The sequence below is a fragment of the Notechis scutatus genome, chromosome 4 (assembly GCF_049901735.1).
Source record: "Notechis scutatus isolate UNSWTSFEM ecotype Mainland chromosome 4, rNotScu1.2, whole genome shotgun sequence".
Taxonomy (NCBI): Eukaryota; Metazoa; Chordata; class Lepidosauria; order Squamata; family Elapidae; genus Notechis; species Notechis scutatus.
This window is the reverse complement of record NC_142012.1, coordinates 82,710,816-82,721,985: the sequence shown is the minus strand read 5'-3', so window position 1 is coordinate 82,721,985 and position 11,170 is coordinate 82,710,816.

Sequence of the window (11,170 nt, the reverse complement as noted above, 5' to 3'; positions counted from 1 at the left end):
AGGTCAATAGTAGACAGACTAAGGTTAAAGTTTTTGGGGTGAAGGGGTTAAGACCCGTTTGCTTAAGAAATTACTTTTTATTCCATAGAAATCCCAGCATTAATGGGGTGATTCCAAGAAGGAAAATCTCAGTTCCAGATGGTTTCATGGACATATGCATATAATAACAGAAAAGTCATTCTCCTTTTGTTATTTACTGATTTTGTTTGCTTCTGTATTTATTTTCTAATTTCAAGATCCAGACTATATACAATATTTTTGATTGTCTGGCCAAATCAGTCCTAGCCTTATGAGATAAGATAAGGTGAATTTTCTCACCAAGCAGGTCTGTTGAGAGAAAAGTTGTCCTTTACATAAAAAAGTGAGAGGGTTTGTGTCTGTGTTCTCTCTCTCTCACTCTCACTCTCTCTCTCTCTCTCTCTCTCTCTCCCTCCCTCCCTCCCTCCCTCCCTCCCTCCCTCTCTCTCTCTTGCAGAAGGAAATACATCTGCTTTGAAGTTAGGATTCCTTCCTGAGTTGCAAACCAACAGGTATTTCCCTGCAGAATTATTTAAACAAATGTGCCAAGACGGATACGTTGGTTTTAAAATCCAATTGATGAATGTCTTGTGGCATCTTAAAATAGTTTGCATCTTTTGCCCCCCCCAAAAAGTCTTGGGGGTTGCCTTTAGTAATTGTTATTCTAATAGCTGGGGTGAAACGCGGGGAGTTATTAAGTGCATGGAGAATAATCCCTCTAATTATGTTCAATTAATTAAATATAATTAAGTTTTAAATTAAATCAAGCTCAGGTTTCGTTTACTTTCACGCATTTAGCCACTTTTTTTGGTTCTGATTTTTCCACCCTTAATGGCCAAAAGTTCATTTGAAGGCACACATGAAACATTGCTGAAAGTTATTGGTGTTAAGAATAAAGAGAAATAAAAGGCAATGAATGTATGATCATATGAAAGGTTAACTGTAATAAAGCTGCAATTACGAGGAGATAAATATTCCGTGACTGGATAACTCTTGAGATTTTAATTTATCTTAATTTCCCAAGTGCCTTTTTGGGAATACTAAAATATGAACTAGATACTTAAATTGCCCGCTGAAGAATATATAGGTAATCCTCAACTTATAACGGGGTCATTTAGTGACTATTAAGTTACAATGGTTTTGAAAAAAATGAGTTATGATCATTTTTTTCACACTTGTGACCATTGCAGAGTGCCGTGGTCACGTGATCAAAATTCAGACCCTTGGCAACTGACTCATATTTATGATGGTTGCAGTGTCCCGGGAACAGGTGATAAAAGGTGCAATAATGTTTCCCCATCTAGAGCAAATGAATATAACGACTAGGACTTGCTAACCCTGGGCTCCATCATGATGGTTGATGATGGACCTACAGCAAAGCTGGTAGTCCCATTAAGACGGTAATGACAATGATGAAGACAACAGCCCTCACTGTTATACAGAACATAGGATAATAGAATTGGAAGGGACTTCAGAGGTCTTCTAGTCCAACCACCTGCTCAAGCAGGAGACCCTATATACCATTTCAGACAAGTGGTTGTCCAGGCTCTTCTTAAAACCCTCCAGTGTTGGATAAGCCACAACATCTGAAGGCAAGCCATTTCACCGGTTAATTATTCTTACTGTCAGGAAATTTCTCCTACCTTCTTCTCTCGGTTGCTTTTTTCCTTGATTGGTTTCCATCCATTATTCCTTGTCTGGCCTTCAGATGCCTTGGAAAATAGCTTGACCCCTCCCTCCTCTCTGGGGTAGCCCCTCAAATATTGGAAGACTGCTATCATGTCTCTCCTGGTCCTTCTCTTCACTAGACTAGCCAGGCCCAGTTCCTGGAACTGTTCCTCATATGTTTTAGCCTCCAGCCTCCTAATCATCCTGATTGCTCTTCTCTGCCCTCTTTCTAGAATCTCAACATCTTTTGTGGTGACCAAAACTGGATGCAGATACTCCAAGTGTGGCCTTACTAAGGCTGTGTACAGCGCTACTAGAACTTCATGTGATCTTGATTCTATCCCTCCAGATCACATATGAATTGACGGTATGATAGCATTTGCTGAGCATTTGCTTCCTATGAATTATTGTGCAATCTTTATTTCATTGGGTAAACAGGGTCAATTTATTATTTTCATGTTGAGTGACAAAAAATAAAAAAAAAGAATTTCTCTCCTTCAGATTTTCAGTGGAAACTATTGCACAAAAGAAAGTCAAAGCAGGGACTTCTTAATTTGTAACATCATTTCTTATATTGCCCTAACATGTAATTTTTCTGCATCCATCATCATTGCTTACCATGCACAATATCCTTTTTAATCTTGTGAATAATTCTTCTTTCTAGGAACCACATTTTATTTTTATTTTTCTGGAGCTAATGCTGTTCTCTAATGGTGCTATTGGTCCTTTCCAGTTTCTTTAGAAGAAGAAGGCAAATATCAGGGCAATTTTTTTTTTTTTGGTTTCTTAGCCTTGCTGATGGGGGTGGGGAGATCAGTGGTGGGATTCAATTGTTTTTACTACCAGTTCTTTGGGCGTGACTTGGTGGGCATGGCAGGGGAAGGATACTGTAAAATCTCCAGTCAGAGGTGGGATTTGCTGATTCTCCGAACTACTCAAAATTTCTGCTACCAGTTCTCCAGAACTGGTCAGAACCTGCTGAAGACCACCTCTGGAAAAGATTAATCTCAGAAGCCCAAGATATGCAGGATTTGCTATACAATGATCGGGTAAACTTTTTAACAGTCAGACATCTTAAATTACACTGGGAGACCATATTGGCAACCTTAAACACATCTATAAGACATTGAAAGAATTTCATTAGTGGGCCTTTGAGTAGATAAATCCTCCAGTGAGGATTTAGCAGGAGCATGTCTTCCTTTTGCTCCATCAGTAAGTATCGATCTATCACTAAGTTGCACTCTAGGCTTGTGAAGCGCACAGTTTCATCGGTTGTGGAAAGCTGGAAGCAGAGAAGTGTCTTTTTCAGCCTTGGAAACTTGGAACCAAAGGACCTTCTTACTTTGGCCTTGGTGCTTCCTGAGTTTGGTGGTTCTCTTGATGTTTCATTACCCAACTAGGTGGCATCTTCCATGCTAGAAGTGAGTGCGTCTGGTGGAAAGAGAGGAGGAGGAGGATTGTGGGGTCCTTGGTGCTCTCTGGGCTTGGTGGGATTTTTTTTGCAGATGTTTCATTACCCAACTGGGTGACATCTTTCATGACAAAAGCAAGTGAAGTTTGTGGAAAGGAGGAGGAGGAGGAGGATTATGGGATCCTTGGTGCTTTCTGAGCTTGTTTGTTTTCTTGATGTTTTGCTAACCAACTAGGTAATTTTTTCACATGACCATTGCAGCATCCCCACTGATCACCTGATCAAAATTTGGTTGCTTGGCAACTGGCTCAGTGGCCGTATCCTGAGGTCACATGATCATGCTTTTGTGATCTTTTGACTGTCAAAGTCAATGGGGAAACTTAACCACTTAACCCACGTCTGCCTAACTTAACAACCGCAGGGATTCACTCAACTGCTGTCTCAAGGAAGGTTGTAAAATGGTCAAGATTCATTTAACAACTCTTTCATTTAGCAACAGAAATTTGTGGCTCCATTGTAGTAATAAGTTAAGGACCACCTGTACAGATATGGCTTCAAACAGAAGCATTTTAATAGATTAAGAAAGCTGGGGAAACATTTCTTCCCAAGAAATACATGCTGAGGTTTCCTCCAGTCTTCGCCCACCATGAAAACAGTGGATAATTTATTTAGTTTTTATGAGACCCAAAATCAAAGGCAAACCTCTCCATCCCTCGCTTCTTCCTGATTCAATATGATGCTTCCCTCTATTCAAGTCATTTTAATGCAATCACTGTTATTCAAATCTCAGTCTAGTAATTAAGCAAATTGCTTTAGATAGGAAAATCTGATAAAAAAAATATCTACTCTCTAATCTCCAATAAAGCAAAATTTGATTAAAAACAAAGGCAGGTCTCAAAACTCCTCGCCGACTATGGAAATTAACCTCTCGGCACCTTGCGATATAATAATGTGCCTGACTGTGCAGAGGCTTGTGCACTTCCTCATCATATAATATACATATATTTTTCCCCTTCTGTGTTTCTGCTTAATTACTCCTTGGAAAGATCAAAAACATATTTTATTAGTTTCATTTAGTGCCTGCAATGTGTAAAGGCACCAGTGAATTATGAAACATGCAGCTCTATGATAATGAAGACTTCAGCGCTCCAAAAACGGCTGCATAGTTTGATAATGGCATTTTGCATTTTGCAATGATTTCTTTTGCCTCTTGTTAGCCAACCAAACCCTGTTCAAAGTCAAACTCACTAGGATAAAAAATCTATTTCATGGTTGACATTGACATTTGTCCACAACATTCACAAGCTCTAATTATTTCCTTTAGTATACTGGGTTTGAGAGGGGGATAAGCTGTTGACTATAGTGCTAAAATATTCCCTATTTTGGGAAGGCGGGAGGGCAGAAATTCACCTTATCAGGATCAAAACTCAAAAGAAGCAATGCCAATCAAACCACCATTAAATCTTGTGGAATATCCTTCACTGTGGAACGAATTGGAAGGATAATCACTGGGATTCCAAGCTGAAATGCCAAGCTATTGATCTCCATTTAAATTAGAGTTGCCCATTCATTATTTATTTGTGAGTGGATGGTCCAAAGCCTTCTTTGTCCCTGGACTCACCTCAAATTAAATAAAAATGGGCAGATGGAGTGGAGGAAAGAGAGAGACAGACAGAAAGAAAAGGACTAACAATTGTCAGAATGCCAGAAAGATGATACTTTTAACTTCCTCTTAGAAATAAGGGCTTGGAAATTGGGAGTGTTGGCTGGAGGCATGGGAATTGCTTCATGAAGACCCAGGTTTTCAAGAAAAGGATCCATTTGGATACTCAATCTTCAAGATATCAGAACAATAACTTGGTGAAGAATTTATCCGATCTAAAGAGAAAACACGTGTCGCAAACAATCCATAGAAATAAAATTACTGAATAGTTTATAAAATTGTTTTTTAAAAACATATAAACAGAAGAAGAGCCCCACTGAATCAAACCAAATCCCATGTTTCACAATAATGTATTTTATCAATAATTTATGTCTATGTTCACTGCCTTGAAATGTCTATAAAATAATAAAGGTGAGGTGAAAATCAGTCAATCAGATCAATCAAATGAAAAACAGAAAGATAGGAAGGAAGGAAGGAAGGAAGGAAGGAAGGAAGGAAGGAAGGAAGGAAGGAAGGAAGGAAGGAAGGAAGGAAAGAGAAAGGGAGGGAGGGAAGGAGGGAAGAAGGAAGGAAGGAAACAAGAAAGATGTATGTTTTATTTGACCAGTCCTAAATTTCTTCTAATAAATTTCAGGGCCTGACGCATAGTATTTTGACAGAGCCAAATAAATAAATAAATGAATCAATCAAACCCTTTCCCCTGTCCCTTCTTCCAGTGCAAGAAAAGAATTTATCAATCTTTTCTAAACATTTTTTCCAGGAAAAATATATCATAGTTTTAGTTGTCCTCATCTCTACATGAGTTGACTGTGTCACATCTTGTTTCAAAGATGGTAATCAGAAGTACTGTACAGTGTACGTCATGCAGTCTATATCTGATGCAGACATACCTTCTTTTTCACATTCCTCAAGGCTTAGTTGACTTTTACAGAGGAAGACTGGTCACAGCCATGTCCAGAATATGAAGCAACCGACGTGACACAAAGTAGTCGTGGTTTTAAAATATGTTAGAAATGTTCGTAGCAGAAAGACATCTTGTAGAACTTGGTTGGTGTTCAGTCATTAAGTCATACCTGACTTTTTGCAACCCCATGGCCACAACATGCCAATACCCCCCATCCTCCACTGTCTCCCAGCGTCTGTCCAAACCCATATTAATTGCATCAATAACAGCATCTAACCATCTCCTAGGGATGCGGTGGCTCAGTGGCTAAGACGCTGAACTTGTCGATCAGAAAGGTTGGCAGTTTGGTGGTTTGAATCCCTAGTGCCACGTAATGGAGTGAGCTCCTGTTACTTGTCCTAGCTTCTGCCAACCTAGCGGTTTGAAAGCATGTAAAAATGCAAGTAGAAAAATAGGGACCCTTTTGGTGGGAAGGTAACAGTGCTCCGTGTTTAGTCATGCTGGCCACATGACCATGGAGACGTCTTCAGACAGTGCTGGCTCTTCAGCTTTGTAAGGGCGATGACCACTGCCCCCTAGAGCTGGAAATGACTAGCACATATCTGCCAGGGGAACCTTTGCCTTTAACCATCTCCTCCTCTGCTGTCCCCTTCTCCTTTCACCTTCCATCTTTCCCAACATCAGGGTCCTCCTCAAGGAGTCCTCCCTTCTCATCTGGTGGCCCAAATATTTGAGCTTCAGGTTCAATATCTGTCCTTCCAAAGGACACTCAGGGTGGATTTCCTTTAGGATCAACTGATTGGATCTCCTTGCAGTCCAAGGGACTCCCAAGAGTCTTCTCCAATAATACCAATTCACACTAGTTGTGTAGTACCTATGGGATTTCCCAAATGGTTGTGTGAAACCTAGTTAAATGAGAGGCTGGCAATATTTTGATGCAGTTCCCATTTCCATCAAACAATCCCAGAGACAAAACACAATGGCACTGAAGCCAATGAACTGATAATGAATCTCAACTACTTAATTTGCTTTGTTTTTTTTCAAAAATGCAAGACACAAAATACATTAGACAATTCTCATGAAATTGTGTGTTGTGTTCAGGACCCGGAAATTCAAAATCCCTGTGCTTTAGTATTATTTAGCCAGCAGCTTCAGAATGTCTAGATGACAACCATCCCATTGGCTAAAGCAGCAAATAAAACTCCTGGGACACCTATTTTTACCAAGAGTATAACTTTACTGAAGTTTCCATATGGGTGCAGAAGTAGAAAAGCCAATTCTAACCATTTCACGCGCAAACAGCATAGGAAAACATTCCCTTTTCACCTGGTCCTCCCACTGTCCATTCATCTAGCCAATCTGTACACTCACTTTGTTTTGGGAATGGACTCTCCACCTCAGGCGTTCCCAGCCAATGGAGTGCTGGATTTATCTCAGGTTTTAAGTAGGACCACTTGCATTCCTTTGGCCTTCCCAGTACCTCCCCCTGCATTCCAGTTCCTTGCCTCTCCTCTCCCATTGCTGCTGTCCAGTTGTAAGTGGGCTTTTCTTAGCAAGCCAACCAATCATGATGCTAATCCACTAGTCCCCAAATTTAACCATCTCAGAGGTCAGACCTTGTGTATCATAAACTTATCTCTCGATTTCTGCATAGGAAAAGCTGAAAGAATGAATAAAAGAATGAAATCGTTTGCACAGAACAGTGGTTTCCCCCTGCTCCCATAATAATCTCAGTAAGCATGCAAAACATTCAAAAGTTTATAATGGGGAAAAGGTTGGTTAAAATAAAAGAAAGTGAGAGAAAATAGCAGAAAAGTAGAGACGATGCTCTCTTAAAAAAATAACCCAGAGTACTACTAGTTATCTTCACTCTCATATCTAACATTCTTTAGATATTCTTCAGAAGAGAATGTTTAAATTAGCATTGCATTTTCTTTTCTAAGACATAGGCATAGAGATTTTTTTTTCTTGTTGCTGGTTTTTTTCCTTCTTCCTTGCCTATCCTATTTTCTAGTCACTACAGTTATGGGGGGGGAATCTGATAAATTGTAATGGGTTTGGGGAGAGGACAACAAAGGCTAACAAGGGAGCTAGAAAAGGAGGATAGATGGAGTATATTTCACCTTGAGGAAAGAAGATTGAGGGGAGATAGGATGACACTTTTCAAGTACCCAAAAAGTGGGGAAAACAGAAAAAGCCATGACAGAATAATGAAGATAAATAATAGAAATACTGAACTCACTTGAGCATTGGGGGGGAAATGTAGGAAGCTCAAACCATGAATAGGCAAACTGCCTAGGATGTTTGTGTTCTGGATAGCCATCTGTCAAAGATATTTATTTTGAATCTTTACCCTGAGAGAGAAAGCATACCTTATTTTTGATAATGTCATCTTCATTCTAGTTTCGACAGTTTCTTCATTGTCTGAGCAAATACATTGCAGACCTTTGTCATATATGATCTAGAGTCTTATTATCTAAAGGAAAGGAAATACTTTGCTACCTACGGCTTGGAAAAACAAATTATAGATAGGCTCCAGCATTTTAAAATATGCATACTGGCCTTGGTAAGACAACACTAGGAATAGTGCATTTTGTTTTGGTCACCATGATATAAAAAAGGTGTCGAGACTGTAGAAAGAGTGCAGAGAAGAGCAACAAAGATGATTAGGGGGATGGAGGCTAAAACATACGATGAACAGTTGCAGAAATTGGGTATGTCTAGTTTGGTGAAAAGAAGGACCAGGGGAGACAGGGTAGCAGTCTTTCAATATTTGAGGGGCTTCCACAAAGAAAAGGTCAACCTATTCTCCAAAGCAGCTGAAGAAAGAATAAAAAGCAATGGATGGGGACTGATCAAGGAGAGAAGCAACCTGGAATTACGGAGAAATTTCCTGACAGTGAGAACAATCAACCAGTGAAAATATTTGCCTTCAGAAATTGTGGGTGCTCCGTCCCTGGAAGCTTTCAAGAAGAGACTGTGCATCCATTTGTCTGAAATGATATAGGGTCTCCTGCCTGAATAAAGGAGTTAGACTCGAAGACCTCCAAGGTCCCTTCTAAGTCTGATGATGTTATAAAAAAGGAGGAGGAGGAAAGGAGAAGGAGGAGGAGGAGGAAGAGGAGGAGTTATACAGGGACTTCTTCACTTGCAATCATTCATTTAGTGAATGTTCAAAGTTACAACAGCATTGAAAAATGTGATTGGCGCCCTTCTGGTTTGAGTTCCTTCGGCAACAGACAGAAATCCGCGATTGTGCGCGGTTTCGATCTGGGCTCGCCACTGGAGCACCCCGAGCCAGCTGGTTTCAGGGCTAAGCCACCCTGTAGAGGTGTTGAAGAGGGGGGAGACTGCCAGCAGGGTTGAGGAGAGCTGCATCTCTCCTCCTCAGCTGGCCATTACTCCCTTTCCTGAAGGCGGTTGCAGCGGTGGTCAGAAATGGCCACCTCAAAGAAGAACTCGACTGGAAAAGAATGTGCAGGAGGAAGATAAGAAGTGAAAGTTTTGGCTGACCGGGTTAAATTGCAAAAGCAACAACTAAGGTACTCTGGAATTTAAATTTACAAAAAATAACATCGCTCCCAAAGAAGAGTCGGAAGCAGCGAAGGAAAGTGAAAAGGGAAAGGTTTGGTTTATTTTTTCTTCGCTCCCTTTCCCTATACTGACAACTAAGAGACTTAAATAAGAAATTGGAAAAATCCGCTTTGACATCAACAGGCAATTAAGCTGAAAATAAAACAAAACGTCAAAGGGATAATAAAGATTTCTGGACACTAACATTTTTTTTCATAAGCAGGAAGGGAGAGAAAAAGAATAAAAGGGCAGGATCTGGAAAGAGGGAGGAGACTGCCTGGAATTAAAAAGAATCTACAGTAAAACTTCAACAAGACTTCTAAAAGATACATTTTAACTGAAACTTTGTAACTAAACAGTAGAACCCCAGGAAGAGAAAGTGAAAAAAAGAGCAAAAAGAAACAGCTTGCGTGTATTTGGATTACTTGGTGATCTTTGGATTCTTGGTTATTGCATTTGAATGACTAAAATTAATCGGGTGGTTGTTTAAAAATTTATACAATGGCACTACTTCTGGATGAATTGAAAATGGAACTTAAAAAGTATAAAGAAGATGCACAAGAAGGGAAGGGTTCTTTTGGCTTCGTTTTTCAATTCTTAGAAATGGAGATTTGGAACTATGAGAAACAACAAGAAACGTCTGCAAAACAAGAAGACTGGGACAAAGAAGAAGCCATCTTTAATGAACAAGTAATTCTATGTGGGAAAGAAAAAGGAAAGGGGGAAAAGAGAATGGAGAATTTAAGACTTAAAAAAACAACCAAAGAAAAGAAAAATAATTCAAAAAATAAGTCTAATACTGGAAAGCAACAGAAGAGGGGAATACAGAAGAGAGAAATAGAGGTAGAGAGACAAGGGGGTAAAAAGGGGAGAGAGAAGAAGAGAGGGAAGAAGGAAAGGAAAAGAAGTTACAAAGGACCGGAACAAGATATAGAGAAACAGGACCTATTTAGAGATAATGGGTGTAAATTTAACTGAAAAAGGGATTCTGTAAAGGTACACAAGATTGTATTGTTAAATTAGTAATAGAAATAACTTTAGAAAATTGGAAACAATGTATGATTAAAATGAGGGATAAAATAGTTAGTGTAACTTACTGAAATGTTTGTTAATAAAATAAGTGAAATAAAATAAATGAGAAAATTGAATTTGGAAGGGACGGGAACATTTTAATTAGTTAATGTTTTATAAAATATAAGTGAAGGGGGAAATTAATTATGAAAAGCTTATAATTGTTCCCATAGAAGTATGATATTTAATTGAAAAGTAATGTTAAAGAAGTTAATATTTTAATGAATATTAGCATTAAGGATAGAATTGAATTGGAATGGAATGTGCTGTTTTAATTACATATATTTATATTTTTTTCTTTTTTTAAGAATATAGTGTGTATTTTAAGAATGTACCAAGCAGAATCCGAATGGAAGTTATGTATTATATTGAATGTTATAACTTTAGGGTATATATTGAAGCCTAAATAAGAGTTAAATGGATAAACTTAAAAGATATAAAGGCGTCATACTCCAATCAGTAACTACGGGAGAAACTTTGTTTAATGAGAAAATATAATAGATAATTGAAACAGGACAGACAAAAAATATAAATATAATGATTTGAATTGAGATGAGATAATTAAAATAAAATTGAGAAAATTAAAAGAGGGGAGAAGCTATGCAGAAAATGTAAAACAGTAATAAGATATGGAATAGAACATGAAAATGAGCATGAAATTGAATTTGTGTCTGTACGAAGAAATGTAACCCGGGATTACGCTACTTTCAAAAAAGATGTTTTATTTGTATTTTTTTTGTGAAAACTCAAAATTTACAAAAAAAAAAAGAAAGAAAAATGTGATTGGCCATCACACTTATGATAGCCATGGGATGGAGATTTGGGCAAATAAGCAATTAGCATTTTTGGTGGGTTGAAGGCA